This window comes from Acartia tonsa, chromosome 2 (assembly GCF_053477335.1).
Source record: "Acartia tonsa isolate MP-2025a chromosome 2, ASM5347733v1, whole genome shotgun sequence".
NCBI lineage: Eukaryota > Metazoa > Arthropoda > Copepoda > Calanoida > Acartiidae > Acartia > Acartia tonsa.
Window position 1 is genome coordinate 24,907,540 of NC_137261.1, and position 15,029 is coordinate 24,922,568.

General features: G+C 38.9%; 1 protein-coding gene and 1 long non-coding RNA gene across 2 annotated transcripts in view; one reads left to right on the top strand and one right to left on the bottom strand.

Moving 5' to 3' along the window:
- Positions 1-15,029, top strand: part of LOC145312481 (uncharacterized) — a 28,819-nt gene that overhangs the window by 9,773 nt on the left and 4,017 nt on the right. The gene's annotated exons all lie outside the window — the stretch shown is intronic.
- LOC145312759 (uncharacterized) lies at positions 9,760-10,495 on the bottom strand. Its single transcript, XR_013877108.1, has 2 exons — positions 10,343-10,495; positions 9,760-10,103 (listed from the first exon to the last, which is right to left on the bottom strand). It is a non-coding gene; the product is annotated as an uncharacterized LOC145312759 (long non-coding RNA).

The window sequence follows — 15,029 nt, forward strand, 5'->3', positions numbered from 1 at the left end:
GCGGTAGTATCCAAAGAAGCCCAGCAACGCCAGCAAATCCTTGGGGGTGCTAGGGGCTGGCCAGTCCAAGATGCGGTCAATATAGTCCTCTTGCATGGCTATCCCCTCTCGGCTGAGGGTGTGACCCAGATAATCCACCTTGGACCGGAACAACTTGGTCTTGGCTGGCTTGAGGCGGATCCCTCCCCTGCGGTGGGCTTCCAAGACCTCTCGGAGCCTGGCCAGGTGGGCCCAGGTATCCTGGTGGAAGGTCAGGACGTCGTCAAGGTATGACTGGAGGTTGGCTGTGCCTAGTGGGTTTAGGACCCCTGCAATAAACCTGGAATAGACAGACGGTGCCGTAGCCAGGCCAAAGGGCATCCGTTTCCATTGATACAAGCCCCTGGGGGTGGTGAAGGCGGTGCAGGGCCGGCTATCCTCAGACACACGGATGGTGTAGTATGCGGCCACCGCGTCTAGAGCACTGTAGACACGGTGCCCGCCAGCTCGTTCCACCAATTGCTGGATCCTAGGCAGGGGGTAGCTGTCCAGCTCCAGACACTTGTTGAGGGCCCTGTAGTCGACGGCCCAGCGGGTGCTCCCGTCCTTCTTCTTGATGGGCACCAGGGGGCTGCTCCAGGCGGAGTCCGACGGCTCTATGACTCCTTCCTGCAGCCAAGTGTCCAGTTGTTTCTCCAGTTCAGCCTCTTGCCGCGGGTTCAGATCCCTAAATCTCTGGCGGATCGGCTGGGTCCCTGGCTTGAGGCGCAGCTGCAATTCAACCACATCTGTGCAGCCGGGGGTAGAATTGGAGAAGACGTCCCTGTACTCTGACAACGTAGTCCAGACCTCCTTCTTGAGCAAGGGGTCCTTGCGTAGGAACTCATTGTCTTCCATCTCCAAGGCCTCCCACAACTCTTGCATGTCTATAGGCTCAGCAGGTTCTTGGACCGAGTGGAGACGCGGGGGAGGCGTATCAGAGACCTCCAGAATGTCAGGTTTGACCAGCTCCCCTGCCACTGGGAGGCCAGCATCCAGCAAGAGGGGCACCTCCCCCTCATTGACCACCAGTACTCTAAACACAGTGGCAGAGCCAGGCCTGTGGGCATACAGGCCCTCTGGAATAACAAGGTCCTCCCCAAACCTCTGTTCTGGGGCAGCTAGTTGAATGGCATCCTTGGTGCGATGGCCTACTAGCTCAACAGGGACTGCCATAACCCCGCGGCCAGGCAGGACCACCCGCTTGGCTGTGCGGAGCTGGGGTGGTTGACCGTCAGTTGGAGTGACAGCGCTCAGCCTATACGTGGCTGGTGAGGGGTCAGCCTTGGCTCCGGGACCCACCGGCCGCGACTTGACGGGCTCGGCTTCTGGAGAGGCTGACGTGTCGGAGCCAGGCTTGGCTCCGGGGGCGTCCGGCCACGATTTGACGGGCTCGGCGCTGGGAGAGGCCAAAATGCTGGGTCCAGCTTTGGCTCCGTGGGCGTCCGGCCGCGACTTGACGGGCACGGCGCCGGGAGAGGCTGGGGCCTGAGAGTTGAGTGTGGCTCCGGGTACATCAGACCGCGACTTGACGGGTCTGGACTCGGGCTTGGCTGGTGGACTGGCTGGGGGTCCCAGGTAGAGGGGGCCAGGTGGACACGGCTGGCCGTTGATAAAAATGTCGGAGGAGAAGATGGGTTCTGGAGGGCTGGCAATCTCAGGAAACGTTGTTGGCAGGCTCTCCCTTGGCACCTTGGGCACTGGGGGCAACCCCATGGCTAGCAGGTTAGCTCCCTTGTGTGCGTTGAGCTCAGCGTCCACCCAGTGTGTGCCTTTCTCAACCACACGCGGCTGCTCAGGCAGGGGGCCTGGCAGAGGCCCCTCATAGCTTAGCTCTCTCTCGGCTGTCTCCCGGTCAATGGGGACGCCACGGAGTGGGATAAACTCCCCACGCGCCCACAAGCAAGGTGGTTGCATGTCGAAACAGAGCCTAGTTCCGAACTCCTTGAGAAAATACCCTCCTAAGTTCAGAGGGTGGGAGAGATTTCGGACCACAGTCACGTGGTATAGATGGAGTATAAGAGTGTGTGAAACTGCCATATATAACTCTTTTAATTTTCCAATTACCTGGAGAGGCTGGCCTTCCTCATTAGCAGTCAGGATCTGGGTGTTGTCCGGTATCAACATGCGTTGCACGCCCATCGCGTGCATGAGGTGCTCAGAAATTACAGCAGACCCTGGTACACGGTTGCCAGAATCAACCATGGCATCAACCTGTACATGCTGGGCAGGGTCAGGAGTAGGAAACCTCACCCTGATATGGCAGGGGAAGTGGAGGTCCTGCCCTTGAGACAAGGGGGCCTCTCGTTCGGCTGGGGTTGGCAGAAACTTTGGTGGTGGCCGCACCGCAGCTATGGTGGTATCGCTTACCATGGTGGCTTAGACTGTAGCTTCGAATCACTAGAGCTTATTAATTATCACTTGGTCAACAATTTTATATTTATTTTTATCACTTGGTTGACATTTTATACACAATGATGTGTTGTTATCACTAGGAGCTCTAGGTGTGATTCTGGAAGCACTGGCAGCAGGGAATGTCCGTCCTGCAAGGTTCAGAGGGGTGACGGCGGTAGGGAATGACCCGTCCTACAGCGCCGCTGGTTCGAATCCCGACAAATGGCGGCAGGGAATGGCCCGTCCTGCAGCGCCTCGGGTTCGAATCCTGGGAGGCAGCGGCAGGGAATGTCCCGTCCTGCCGTGCCTGTGGCTCAAAATCTGCTATCCGTCGCAGTGGTAGGGCTTACTTGTGTGCTGAAGCTTCGCAGCCACACATTGCCTTCTTAAGGAGACCAGCACACAGCTGTCTGTCTCGTAGGTTTGGCCTGGGTGTCCTGGGGCTTGTCCCAGCTACACTTGCCAATTTAGACTCAGTTTTGTAGCCGTCTGAGCTAAATTATCCGGTTGCCGTGGCTGCGCACCTAGCGCTACTCCTACACAACACGGAAAAAGCGTCTTAACTGGCGCTTTTAGCAGGCTAAATCTGCTTGCCGTAGGCCAGAGGCCCACATATTGCGTTCAAAATGATGGAAATTCGACCTAAAAAGGCCGTCTCACAGGTCAGTTGGCGGCTGATTGTCCCCTTACTTGCCAAAGGGTCCAATCAGAGGTAGAATAGGCTAGTTTCTGTAAGGCTCGATTGAAACACGCTGACACCAAGTTCTGGTAAGCCGAGCGTACTCGGCCCACGGGGTAACGAGTTCGGATTCAACGGGCCCTAGCCTTTAAGTATTCTACCAAACAAACAAGCAGGATTCAATCATACAGAATTATATATTTAAACTGAATAATATTTACAAGTTATGTTTACTATATATATACAACAAAAATATGACAATAGTTAGGTTTGAAGGGGGTGTGGGGCGCTAGGGCTTAGCGCCCGACGGTAGACAGGCTGTGGGGGCAGCGGTGGTAAAAGGGGAGGCAGTGCCTCCCGATTATATAAGTGCATGATGGACTCGTGATAGTTGCATGTTCAAGTCCCCTCCCCACATTTAGGCAGGCTTAGTTTGACCGCCGGGTGCGGGGTTAACAGCGGTCATGAGATGGATAGTGATATAATAGGATTAGTGCGGGGGGTTTGTTATCATAAGTCACAGCGAAGCAACTCTGTATTCGGCCTGTCCGTATGGGCGTCGTATTACCACATTATCCCTTAAGATCCTTATCTGTCAGTTTTACTAGGGCACAGCTACTCTACAACTTTTTAACTTTATGAAATACAGCCTTACAGGATTCTTTTCAAATGTCTACAGTCTTTTTATGATTTTTGTGATTATGTAATACATTGAAAATCTTCGTGATTTAATCAGAAATTTTTATGTTAAATAGGATCATCCTTTTTTAAATAAATGTTAAAACCAGAAAACTTCTGAATTTGTTGAGTTTTGTGATCATGTTAATACATGTTACATGTAAAACTCTTGATGATCTAAGCCCTGTTTTTTTGTTTGTTTACAGGGTCCATCTTAAATCTTAAAAGTTTAATAAATATCATGAATTAAATATGAAGTTCTCAAAAAATATTACCCAAAACAACCTTTTATATTTTTTTTTGTATTTTGTTTTGGATTATGTAGCATGTAGAAATCTCGGATGTAAGCCAAATCATGACTTTTAAGTTATATGTCTAGATGAAAATCCACAAATTGTTATTTTTTTCTAAATTCGTTAAAATTGTGATTATGAAATTTATATAAAATAAACTCTTGGTGATCTAAGCCCAACTATCATGTTTTACAGGGTCAATCTTGAAAAAAAATCTATGAAAAGGTTTTAAGCAATCTTTTCAAGTGTATGTGCTATTTTCTATAAATACGGCCTTTTTCCTTTTTACTGTTATAGAAAACACATTTCAGTATGGCTAAGAATCGGTTCTAACTAATTCTACGAATATTTTTTCAGTTTATAATCCATTCTAAGAGGACCCGATCGGTTCAGCGGCCAACGAGATCCTTTGGTACAAACAGACTTGTACTACTTTGTATTATAGATATGCTTACAAACATATTTCAGGTTCCAGGCAATCCTGCAGGTTGTCCTCGGAACATAAAAAACATCCAAATTGCTCACTAAGTCATTACGTGTTTGTCCCCCCCCCCCCAAACAAAGTTTTATTTTTTTTTGTCCCAATATCTGTTCTTTTAGCATAAAATATAAGATTCTTAGCAACTCTATAACTATAAATGGATATAGAATATGTGGATATATTGACAGGGGAAAATTTGGCGTCAATTTAGCTTTTTTGATAAGGATCTCATTTATTAGGCAGTTCGTTCATCCATTAGAGGGATAGGATAAAGAGGGTGGATGGGGGGTAACGTATTTTAGCCAGTCACGAGCATCAGAGTACATGGAAATCTGGTGCAACATCCAAGTAATAATATATCGATTAATATATTTACATAGCCACTCTTACTTTCTTGATACTTGGCTTGTTAATCTTCATTTTCTACTGGTGTAGCGAGTTGAAGATGTTGGTACTGATAATTTTGTTATCTTTTGCTAATTCATATATTTTTTCAATTTTGATCTAAAGCTGGCCACTGATGTGGCATGTTTGATATCACTTGGTAAACTATTCCATGGGTCGACAATTCTGAAGGAAAAGAAGTTTAGTCTGATGTCAGAATTAGCCCTTCCTTTCTTTAGGTTAAGAATATCAGAGGTTTGTCTTGTTGTGACTCTGTTTTGAGAAACATTTACAGTTTCAAGTCCACATTTAACATTTCCAATGTTATGAAGAATTTTGTAGCACTGGACAAGATCAGCAAAATTTCTCCTTTTTTCAAGAGTCCATAAATCAAGCTCTTTTAAACGTTCATGGTAATCTTGTGATTTCAGACCAGAGACCATTTTAACTGCTTTGATTTGGACAGCTTCGATGTTTTTAATGTCTGTAAGGTTCCAGGGGTTCCAGACAGATGAAGAAAACTCCAGATGTGGTCTCACATATTGATTGTACAGCCTTATAAAAACATGTTTATCTCTGTAGTGAAATGACCTTGATATTTGGTTTAAAACAGCTTTAGCTTTGTTGACAATTTCATTACAGTGGCTTGATGGCTTAAGGTTGAAAGTTATTCTTATTCCAATATCTCGTTCAGAATCAACTGTTCCAAGTTTAATATTATCCATGTAATATTCATTTTTTGGGTTATTCCTGCCACAATGGAGACTTTTGCATTTGTCAATATTAAATAACATTCCCCAAGTTTTGCTCCAATCAAGAAGCTTATTTAATGAAACTTGGAATGAGTCTGCATCTGCTTGGTTTCTTATCTTGTTTGCTTGCTTGGTATCATCAGCAAACTTTCTTAATATGTCAATTATGATATCATCATCAAGGTCATTGATATATATTACAAAGAGAACTGGCCCAAGTATACTACCTTGTGGGACACCTGACCTGACCTTACCTGGCCTTGACTTCGCTCCTTGTATTTCAACCCACTGAGTTCTGTCTTTAAGCCAAGATTTTATCCATTCTTGTACAGATCCAGTTATTCCATGTGCTTCCAGTTTCTGTATTAGCTTGTTGTGTGGAACTTTGTCAAAGGCGCGACTAAAGTCCAGATACACAATATCAACAGAGTTTCCTTCATCAATCATTTCAAAATTTTGTCTAAAAATTCCAATAGATTTGTTTGACAGGATCTCTTGGGCATAAATCCATGTTGAGAGGGTTTGATTAGGTTGTTAATTATAAGGTGATCTATCATGTGGTCACGAATAATAGATTCATTAAGTTTGCATACCTGGCTGGTGAGAGATATCTGTCTATAATTGCCTGGCTTCCCTCGTGATCCTTTTTTAAATACAGCAGCTACTTTTGCATCTTTCCATTGTTGTGGAACTTTGCCTGTACTTATTGAAGCCTGAAAAAGTTTTTGCAATGGTCGGGCGATATGATTCTTAGTTTTCTTTAAGAATTCTGCAGATATCTTGTCAGGACCTGGGGCTTTGCCAGTTTTAAGTTCGTCAATTTTTGATATAACATCTTGTAATCTAACATTTATATGAGATAATTCACTATTCATGTTTCGTTTTGGTATGTTTGGTCCATTGTCATTGTCATCATTAAAGGAACTACAAAAATGATCATTTAGAGTTTGGGCCATTTCAGCATTATCTGTGATAATCTTATCATCTTGGACAAGAGGGCCAACACTTGGTTTACAGGACATTTTATTTTTCACATAACTATTGAATTTTCTTAGACCACTGTTTCCACTAATTTTTGATATTTTTACTTCAAGCTTTTTTTTAGCACTTTTAATCTTTTTTTTACATTCTTTGGAAAGTTGGGTAAAGCGTTCTTTGTCACTAGGATTTTTGGTTCTTTTCCATTTCTTGTATGCCCGATCTTTTTTTCTGCCAAGTGTTATAATTTCTTTGGTCATCCATCTTGGTTTGTTGGTTTTAATGGTTTTGTTTGGGACATATTTACAAATTAATTCATCAATCACCTTGGTTAGTTGTCTCCAGCTCATTTCTACATCATTAGATACAATCCTGTCCCAGTCAATTTTCTCTAAATCTTCATTAATTCTTTGGTAGTCAGCTTTTCCCCAATCTAGGATTTCTTGTTGTGTGTTTTCTGGTAAAATAGAATGGTCTGTAACAATTTTAATACAGGTATGATCACTATTACAAAGAGAGCCTAAATCACTTACTTCAAGTATAGAATCATCATTAGAAAGAACCAAGTCAAGAACATTGTTTTTTACATGTGTTGGGAAGGTCACAAATTGGTTAAAATTGTTCTCGTTACAAGTGTCCAGAAATTTCTGGCTTGCAGTGTCGGCAGCAATATTTTCACTCCAGTTGATTTTTGGGTAGTTGAAGTCACCAATAACAATTGAATTATCTGGCATAGATGAGATTAATTCTGTTAGTTTATCATTATTATAGTTACTACAGTTTGGGGATTTATATACAAGAAAAATGTTGGTGGTTTCATTATTTGTTTTCACACTAAGATGTAGATATTGGTTAAAGTCAATTGTGCAGTCATGGGATAAAACCGTGTGTCCTTTTTTTATGTACACTAATAATCCACCTCCAATTCCTTCTCTTGTATCACCACGATCTTTTCTTAGTTCTGGTATTATTTCATAGTTTTTGATATTTAATACACTATTCACTATGTTTTCATTGCACCAGGTTTCAGTTAGAAGTATAATATCAGGTTTTTGTTCATGTGTAAGTAACTCAAGTGCAGAAAGTTTACTTATTATACTCCTTGCATTGGTGTATATTATGTTGAGTTTACAGGGGGCAGACTCTTTGTTTCCCTTCCCTTTTTGTTGCCTACCCCCATCACTATTTATTCTCTGTTCTCCTCCTCCTCTGTCATTGATGGTCGTGTTCGTTTGTCTGTTGTTATCATTTCTGGAGTCCTCTGTCTCTTGGATCCTCCTCCCCTCCTGGTCCATGTTGTGCTGTTTCTCCTTCCCCACCTTTCTGTTTGATCTGTGGATTTTTTCGCCCAAATCAGTCTTTTTTGGCCTTTGGGTCCTACCACCTTCCATTCGGAGTTTAAAGCCTGTTCTTCAGTTAGCTCAGAGTTACGCTTATGCATTTTAAGAATGAGGTTGTCCTCCTCTTTCCTTTGCTGGTGGGTAAGGTCAGGTACAAGGTAGACCCCATCCCAGAATTCATTGTCAGCAAGAGATCTGCAGTTTTTCATAATTTCAGATTTGGTATCAGTGTTGTGAAATCCAACTTGCAATGGTCTTATGCTGTCAACTTTTTTTTCACCAAGGCGTCTAATAAACTTGATATCTTTATTAGGGTTTATCGTAACTTCTAGGGTGTCAGCCACCAGTCCAGTCCAATGAATATCAAGTTCTTTCTTTTTTAACCCTGGCCAGGAATCATCAGTAACTTCAGGAATACCATGAATTATCAAATTATTTTTCTTCTCTCTGTCTCTTAATTCTTGAAAGACATTTTTTTCAACATTAGATTTTAACTGTTCTTGTTTGTTATCATTCTCGTTACAGCGTGTTTCTAGTTTGCTTACTCTAGTATTTGTATCATCTTTGTCTTTTTGAAGCTGGCTAATATCATTTTTTATATCTTGGATATCCTTGAACATGGCAGCTACCTTATTTGATAGGAGTTCACTAGCCACACTACATGCTTCACAACACCAATTAATGGAGAAACCTTGTCTATTTTCCTTGACAAGATATTTGTAAAGCTCTGGTGCAATTTTGGAACATTCAGTATGGGTCCATCTTTGGCATACATGGCACATGTCACATGCTTGCGTTTTGGTGATTTTAATTGTGCAGACTAAGCAGGGTGGGCTTTTGGCATTAAGTCCTGTACTCATCTTGACAGCAATTTTTTTGGTATCTTATTTCTTTTTTTTTGTATCTTTTCTTTAGTATTTTTTTGGTGTCTTTTTTTTGGTATCTTTTTTTGGTATCTTTTTTTGGTATCTTTTTTTGGTATCTTTTTTTGGTATTTTTTGATATTTTTTCTGGTATTTTTTGGGTTTTTTTGGTATTTTTTTTGGATTTTTTTGGTATCTTTCCTTGGTATCTTTTTGGTAACTGTTTGGTATCTTTTTGGTATCTTTTTGGTGTCTCTTTGGTATCTTTTTGGTGTCTCTTTGGTATCTTTTAGGTATCTTTTTGGTATCTTTTTTTGGTATTTATTCTTAGTATCTTTTTGGTATAGTCACTCGACACAGCTAGTTTTGCTTTATACACTTCAACAAGCAAACTTCACAACTTCCAACTGTTTCTCCAAATCTCAATCAATTCTCGACATTTTTTTCCGGCAGCCGCCGGGGAAGACATTTTTATCTCTTGTAGAAGTGAATCAAGCAACACTAGCCCGGTCGTTTAAGACGATGGATTAGAACCGGTTCTCAGCCATACTCTTGTAGAAGTGAATCAAGCAATACTAGCCCGGTCGTTTTAGACTATGTTATATCTTTTAGGAATCTTAAGGGATAAGACAATAGAGACAATCTACTTTTCCAATGATGATACACAAAATCAACCCTTCTTTAGATTATTAGTTGAAAAGTTTGGACACAACTATTTTTTTAAACGACCCAACATGATAATCTATCTACCTATCTATCTATCTATCTATCTATCTATCTATAGATACAAATAATTTTCTCTCTAATTAAGAATAGGAACGTCATTCAGACGTTACCAAATGTACCATATTTAAGCTAAATTGTTGGTTAGACTATGAAATAATACTATATATAATACATTTCAATATAGATATTTATTAAATAAATGATTTACAAATTATATTTTAGGTATATTAATAGGAAAACCCTACAATGACATATTTAGTAGAACCCCTATATTGTATAAATAATTTAATCTATTAAAATACTTTTTAATTTGCAGTTTTGATTGTATTGCTTAGTTTTTTTATTGCAGATTGTATGCTCTAGAATTTAGCAAAATGCACCTAGAGTTTCATGTTTTTTCATGTTATTGAATTTCCATGGATTTAATGGCAAATGGTATGGGGGTCCAAGAAATCTTTCTCTCTTTGCCAGTTGTGAGCGCCAGTCTTGGGTTCGAGTCTCATTCATCGGGCTGTTTCTAAACAAAACAAGGATGACAACATCCATAAAAGTAAAGCTCTGAAATGGAAGGAAAAACGAACATTAACGCTTGTATAGTGTCAGAACTGAATAGTCAGAATATAAATGTATCAAAGCTAAATTGTAAGTAAAATAGAAGTATCAAAGGTTTATAAACCAACTAATAAAATAGTTATGTACCAGTTTAATTTACCGTCCAATGTCCCTTTCCTCCATGCTGCATGCATAAGAACTCACCCGCTATTCTGATTCAATTTTCCACCACCAGTTGCAGCAGAAAATATTCCATTGATGAGAAACAAAATAACCGCCAGCAGAGCCAATAACTTCATGTTGATGTTTCAATTGTAAAAAAACACTTATGTAAGTTTCAAGATTAGGTCTGTTTATATAGGAATTGTTTAGGGTAGACCCTTCCCTTTTAATTGCCAAATACATTTTATAAAAACTTTCTTATCTAAATCCCTGTCTCCGCCCCCCTCCCCCCCCCCCTACTTCTTAATACTAACAACGTTTACTATGCAAGTTTCAAGATTAAATCTATTTTATATAGGAATTATTTAAGCTAGACCCTTCCCTTTTAATTGTCTAATATATTTTATAACAAGGATGACAACATCCATAAAAGCGAAGCTCTGAAACGGTTTGACAGACGGATATCAACCTTTATAAAGTGTCAGAACTAAACTGAAAAAAAATAAAAGTTTTGACAAAATTATACATATTGTAATAGGAATCAGTACTCTAAAAATCTAAAGATTGTTGTTAAAAAAGTTAAAAATCTAAATCGTAACTAACTACTGCAAAGTTTGAAATCGATAGGACAATTCTAACTTGCCTAAATTAACGAAAAAAGCTATCCTTTACGTTCGGACGTACAGACTGACCCTAATTATAGAAAAGATTTGCTTTTAAAAACTTTATTATTAAACTCCCTGCCCCCCTCCCCCCCTCCTCACTTCTTGATACTAACAACGTTTGTTAATCCCCTATAAATAAGTCTCAGAATCTCCACCTATTTTCAGTAGCGAAGCTGTCTATAATTAGGGTCGGTCCGTCCGTTCGTCCCTACGTCCCTACGTAACGGATATATCTTTTAGTTAATTCAGGCATGCTAGAATTGCCCTATCGATTTTAAACTTTACATAGTGATTTCTGCATTAGTTAGGTATGATTTAGAAAGCATAGCAACTCTATCATTGTTACCAGAATATCCGTGCGTCCATTTTGAACATGTCGCTTTTTTAACTTTTTTAACGACAGTTTTTATATGATATAATTATCCGATTGATCTGATTTTTAGAGTAATGATTCCTATTACAATAATGTACAATTTATGAGCAAACCAAGTCCTAAAAATGTCAGTACGTCCTTAAACAGTATTCTGTATTTAAGAAGTTTTGCAACAAATTTACGTATAATTTTGTCAAAACTTGTATATTTATATTTTGTATATTCTTTTTTGATACTTTACAATTGTTAACGTTCGTTTGTCCTACTGTTTCAGAGATTCGCTTTATGGATGTTGTCATCCTTGTATAACTTACTTATCACTTGTAGGTTATAACCCCTTTTTTTTCCTTGCTTGACAAACCTAACACACAGCTTTTCATGTAATAATCCCCTTTTTTCAATTTCACTTAGGATTTATTACACCCCCTCCCCACCCGGGTCCACAATAAGTTTATGAGTTTCCGCCTCTAGAAAGGTCATTGGGCTCCACCCCTTTCACATTACAAAACCGGTTTCTTGGAAATCCTCCTGGTTTACCTTTTGGATGTACAAAAATGGGAAAGGGATCGGATCTCGCTAACCACTGAACCGATATGGTTCTCTTTACAATATAGCATCTCTTAGGTCCTGGAAAGGTTTATAATTATTTTAGGCGATGGTACCATCACCCTACCAAGAGAAAGTTTTAAAACCACGTTAGAACAAAATTTTGGGTACCCATTACCTAATTTTGATTATTTGTTTAGACCAAGAGCCCCCCCTCTATCTCGGCTCCTGGTACAGATAAAGACGTAAAATTTCTGGTGGTTCATGTGTATTTTTAGAGAAAATTACTTTTTCTAGTCATAGCGGTCAGACCGCTCCCTAGCCGCTTTTTAGAGGCCAGCCGCTAAATTTTAAAACAGCTGTAGAGCGGCCAATTTTGCAGCTAGGATGACCAAATTTTAGGACGAACTTTTATTTTTCATAACAATAAAATTACTTTTTCTGATCATCGCCGAAAAACGGCAAATAACGGAAACCGCCATTTTCGGCGGTTACGGCGGTAAAACGGCGGTTGGCGGCGAAAATTAATATTTTTATCTGTTTATTATTGCTCAAGAATTTACCAAAAAAAAATTTAGGTCTCTAGCTGTAATAGAAGCCACGATATTCATGATATATGTCTGTAGTAAAAGCCGGACAAAAATCGGTCATAAATCGGTCAGGGAGCGGCCAAACGTTCATAACACCACTTTTCTCAGAAGGTTTATTGATGCATAAGTATTCACCAAAAAAAATTTAGGTTTCTACCTTATACACAAAAGTCATACAGACCAGATATCCTAATAAAATCAACTCTTGCCGATGTATAATTACTAAACTTAAAAAGTCATGAAGTTACAGCTCTCCATCTTACCTACAAAAAAAAATGAGATTGAAAAAACTAGAGGGGGGGGGCTCTAGGAGCCCTCCCCCCCCCCCCCCGATCTGTAAGGGTTAAATTAAAGCAACAATACTTAGCTTAAAGCACATTTAACGCCCTGTAAAAGTATAGCATATTATGCATTTAGCATCACCCCAAAATTCTATCCAAATCCACAATATAAATTTCTAAGATTTGTAATTGTTTAACTCAAAAAGACACAAAATGTATACAACCTGCGTATAAAAAGTTCCTGGTATTGAAACTCTATAAACTGTAAATGCTGGTAGGTGCCAAACGTTTATATTATGTTCCTACAAATAATCTGGAAAAGTCTTTAGTAGAGCTTTCCATGTGCATCGTGGTATCTTAGCTAATGCTATTCCAGATTATTTGTAGGCATTCTTATACTGATTATAACGATATGATTTTTAAAAAATGTACGTTTAGCGGTTAGCAGCCATTAAAGTTTTTTTGGAGATAATTTATACCAGGATTATTCCAAATTATTGTAAAGTATTATAATTTTTTAGTACTTAAAAAGATTTATGAATTTGGTATAATCATTTTTGATTTTTTACCAGATATGAATTTTTTTGCCTTTGAAGTAGCTATAATGTAAGTACAAAAGATATATAGTACAAATCCTCGAGAAATATATAGTTACAATGCTATGTAAGCTTTTGCCTACTAGATAGATGTGAGTGGCTTAATTGAATAATTGGTCTATGTGTCCTGTATGTCAAGCACAAGTCAGTTAACTTTACAGGGAGGGAGAGGACATTGGGCTGTTTATTGAACTGGTCCCAAAAGTTTTATAATAATGTTTTCTTATTCGTTGGCTTGTTTTTTTTTGGAATTTCAAAATATTTTGATTGGTTGATTCATTTAGTTGAGTGTCCAAATGTTTCAACCACAAATTGTAATCAACAGAAGAAGTAATTTTGTGTATCCTCATTGTATCTTAATCCCTGATAACTTCATGTGTTAATAGAGTTCATTCAAAATAACAAACAAATATTTGTAATAGCAAAGTTTTCATATTATTTTTAAAATTTTCAAGTTAGAATCCAAGTTATGCCATCGATCTACATATAATGCCTATAAAACAAGGATGACAACATCCATAAAAGCGAAGCACTGAAACGGTAGGACAAACGGACATTAACACTTGTATAGTATCTGAACTGAAAAATCAGAACATAAATGTATAAATGTCGAATCAAAATTGTAGGTAAATTTGTTGAAAAACTGCTTAAATACAGGATAATGTTTATGGACATACTTACATTTTTAGACTTGATTATAGAGTTGCTTCGCTTATAATATTGTTCTTTGTTGTCCCAGGAATCAATATACCAAAAATCAGATCAAACGGATAATTAAAACACTTGAAAATTTGATGTTAAAAAAGTAGAAAAATCAACATGTTTAAAATGGACGTACGGACATTCTGGTAATGATTATAGAGTTGCTACGCTTTTTAAATCGTATCCAACTACTACAGGAATCATCATGCAAAGTTTGAAATCGATAGGACAATTCTAACATGCCTAAATTAACGAATAAAAGCTATCTATCTCGGACGGACGGACGTACGGACGGACGGACGGACCGACCCTAATTATAGAAAAGCTTCGCTTTTAAAAAGAAATTTTGAACTTTTCAAGTTCGATACAAAGTTAGTTAGAATCCATGTAAATCCATGGGTCGATATTCTTTATAGGGCCTATACTAAATGGGGATAAACTTTAAAACTTTGGTCAAAGTATACTGAATGACACCATATTAAGTCCATTATTCTATTATGACGTTATTCGGGATACTTCGGCACTATAAAAAAAGCTTCCAATTAATCAAACTTTAAACAATAAAATATGAAGCACTTATAAAATTTGGAATCAAAGCTTACTTTACAATATTCATTTTTAAAATACTTTATATATCGACATAAAGACAGACTAAGGAAGCCAATTTATGAAACACAATTAATAAACATTTCCAATATTCAACAAAAAATTTCTTAAACTTTGTATTTCCTGAAGAATAGAAACACTATTTGACATAGACAACACAGCGACAATCTGTAAGGAGGGGGGAGGGTTGAAGGGGCTATTGCACATCATAAATATAAACTTTAAAAATGATTCATTCAAATATGACAAATTCATTTTAATACTACTCCATTTTCTTTTTTCATTTGTCTTTTTTTCAATTTATTTATCTTAAATAGCTTAGAAAAGATTTAATTTAAATTTAGATCAATATCCGGTGGATTAGAACCGG